At 42.5% G+C, this 2477-nt stretch overlaps 1 non-coding gene across 1 annotated transcript; it reads left to right on the top strand.

Annotated features, from left to right (window-relative positions):
* Positions 1 to 1679: 1679 nt before the first annotated feature.
* Positions 1680 to 1752, top strand: TRNAK-UUU (transfer RNA lysine (anticodon UUU)). The gene has a single exon. It is a non-coding gene; the product is annotated as a tRNA-Lys (tRNA).
* Positions 1753 to 2477: the final 725 nt, after the last annotated feature.

Below are 2477 nucleotides of genomic sequence, written 5' to 3'. Positions count from 1 at the left end.
GAATCAACGTCTTGCTCACACCTCCTTGGGAAAGATGCGTCCTCTTGTGTCTCAGGGTGTTTTGGGTCAGGTTAATCATGAGTCTTTTGATTGCATTTCTTGTCAAACTGCTAAACAACCCGCTTTATTTTTTCACAATAATTCCTCTCTTGCTTGCTCTCCTTTTGATATTATCCACTCTGATGTTTGGGGTCCCGCTCCCACCACTTCTATGGGAGGAGCTCGATACTTTATCATTTTCATTGATGATTACTCATACTTTACTTGAATTTGTTTGATGACCAATCGCCATGAGTTACCTCAGATTTATATTAACTTTGCCACTATGATTAAAACTCAATTTTCCAAGGTCATTAAGGTTTTTCGCCGCGATAATGCTATGAAATATCGTGATTCCAAACTCTTAACCTTTCTTGCAGAACAGGGGCTTGAGTTCTTTCATAGGAAGGAATATAATAAGGCAGTTGGTTTACATACCATAGAGCAGGCGCTTTCATATAACTAAGGAAAAGAGGACAAGAAATGAGAGTTTATGCCGCCTTCTTTCCTAGCTCTTTTCCTATACCCTGTTGTTGAAAATGACTTATGTAGTCTTGGATACGGATATAACTTGCTCTAGAATCAGTATCTATTGAATCAGGAGGTGAGTGAGATTGTTAGAATTGGCAAAAGATCTTCTTATCTGGCAAATAAGAGCCCACCAATTCTTTAAAGACCTTGCTCGTAAGCCTGGGTGCTAGCGCTTGGCCTTGGAATCTCAAACTGATGAGAGAGAGTCTGGATACTTTCTTACGAGGTATGCGAAGCATAGAGCTGTGTGCCGGGCAAGTAAGTTTGAAACATTTTGTAGTGTGAGTACTTTTTCTTCCTCTTCCCTCGCTTTGCTATAAAAGCAGGCTAACGGGGGGTAGGGCATAGTTGGGGGGCTCAATCGAAGAAAGATGGTGTCAGTGACCAGAGAAGGTCCCTCTTTCTTTAGAGAATGCCAAGCTAATCACTCGTCAATAAGCAGCAGGAGAGGAACTGTGTTCATTAAATCATAGATTGAGATTTGGAAAGTGTGTTACTAGTTGAATTTCTCTGAGACCCTCTGTCTTTGACCCCTTATTCTCTCCTCGTCGGGCTTGGGCATACTAATAATTGTAATTCAATAATGAATGAAACTTTTTAATGACCAAAGTGGCTGTTGGGCAAAAAGCATCTTCTGTGGCTCAAGTAGTAACTACTTTACTTTAAAGAGGGGCAAAAGAAAAGGAGAGAAAAAAAGGGGAGCTAAACATATAGAAATCGGTTACACACTAAAGGAAAGATGGATTGACGTTAGCCTACCCGACTACACAAGATATTCTACATGTGGTTAACAAAAGAATCACTGGTTATTGGCCTCAAGGCAGAGACGAGCTGGCTAGACTCTTATCGAAATTGCATATAGAAAGAGATTCGTCTTGAAAGCTAGACAGACAATTTCTATGTTCACAGGCGCTTCCCGTCTTCATTGAGATTGGGTTGGTGTTCAGTGTACTAAGGTACAAGATCGAAAAGAATGCCGATTATTGATACAAAATTTTTGCGAGAAAAGGTCTAAAACATCAACGCCCATCTGGCCGGAAAAATGTTTCTCTTTTCTCTGCATCAATCAGACTTTGTTTCACTCGTTTACTACTTGATTTCTTTTTTTGGGGTGTATAGCTCAGTTGGTAGAGCATTGGGCTTTTAACCTAATGGTCGCAGGTTCAAGTCCTGCTATACCCAAACCTACCTTACTACAAAGGACAGAAGGTAGGAAATAATTTCAAGCGGAGTTATGTCAAAAGGACCAACGAGGATGAAGAAGAAAAGGGGGGCGGAGGGAAGGACGAATAGCTCCCGAAAAGGAATCTACTGATTCTCTCCCAATTGGTTGGATTGGACCGTAGGTGTGATGATTTACTTCACAGGCGAGGTCTCTGGTTCAAGTCCAGGATGGCCCAGCTGCGCCAAGGAAAAGAATAGAAGACTGACTCCTTCATGCATGCTCCACTTGGCTCGGGGGGATATAGCTCAGTTGGTAGAGCTCCGCTCTTGCAATTGGGTCATTGCGATTACGGGTTGGATGTCTAATTGTCCAGGCGGTAATGATAGTTTCTTGTACCTGAACCGGTGGCTCACTTTTTCTAGTAGCGTACGTCATATGCTTGCCTCTTCAAGAGCAGCAGGGCTAGACAATTGAATTGCCTTGATTTCTCCACAACGAAATGTGATATATAAGCTAGAATCAAGTACCAACAAAGAAGAGGCTGCACGAGGTGCAAGAAGAAGGGCAAGTCCTTCCTTAGCTTAAAAAGTAAGTTCTTATCATACCCTTTCCCCTTACTCTAACATCACCCTCATTGGGCTATGGACTGACCTAAGACGAAGGAAGCTTAGTGCGCAGAGCGTCGGGAAGCTTCATGCTATGCTCGAAGAAGAGGAGTCCCAGGATCAGGCTAAGATTGATG

Source organism: Arachis duranensis, chromosome 7 (assembly GCF_000817695.3).
Source record: "Arachis duranensis cultivar V14167 chromosome 7, aradu.V14167.gnm2.J7QH, whole genome shotgun sequence".
NCBI lineage: Eukaryota > Viridiplantae > Streptophyta > Magnoliopsida > Fabales > Fabaceae > Arachis > Arachis duranensis.
The sequence above is the reverse complement of the archived record's forward strand: the minus strand, read 5'-3'. Positions and strand labels throughout refer to the sequence as shown.